Source organism: Pterocles gutturalis, unplaced genomic scaffold (assembly GCF_000699245.1).
Source record: "Pterocles gutturalis isolate BGI_N339 unplaced genomic scaffold, ASM69924v1 scaffold1027, whole genome shotgun sequence".
NCBI lineage: Eukaryota > Metazoa > Chordata > Aves > Pterocliformes > Pteroclidae > Pterocles > Pterocles gutturalis.
In genome coordinates, this window is record NW_010109809.1 from 5,199 (window position 1) to 5,634 (window position 436).

Sequence of the window (436 nt, forward strand, 5' to 3'; positions counted from 1 at the left end):
AGCCGAGGATCCCCATGGGTATCTGCCTCCGTCTTCCACGTTTCCTCCTTTTGTTTCACCCCCGGTGCAAGCAGAAAGACGAGGGGGAAGGATGTCCCTGCATCTGGTTGTGTCCTGGGAGGGTCCCCAGGGGCTTGGGGCTGGGTGTGGGAGCTGCTGCTGGGAGCTTGCTGGGTGGGGACACTGCTCCCCTGGCTGGGGTGGGCTGTGTGATGGGGGGGGCGTGTGGGTGCCCACCGATGTGCCGGCTGGGTCACGTGTGGCTCCTGAGGATGCTCTTGGTGGCAGGAGGACCAGCAAAAGCCCCGTCCTCTTGCAGGGGGCTGGGGCCCACCCAGATCAAGTCTGTGTAAGCCCAGGTGGGGGGTGCAAGCTGCCATCTCGCAGGCCTGGCAGGGGGGCACAGAGAGAGAGCCCCGGCACAGCCCCGGGCCCC

General features: G+C 66.5%; 1 protein-coding gene across 1 annotated transcript in view; it reads left to right on the forward strand.

Annotated features, from left to right (window-relative positions):
* SEMA3G (sema domain, immunoglobulin domain (Ig), short basic domain, secreted, (semaphorin) 3G) overlaps positions 1–436 on the forward strand; it is a gene marked incomplete at both ends in the record, with an annotated part of 6,609 nt that overhangs the window by 2,021 nt on the left and 4,152 nt on the right.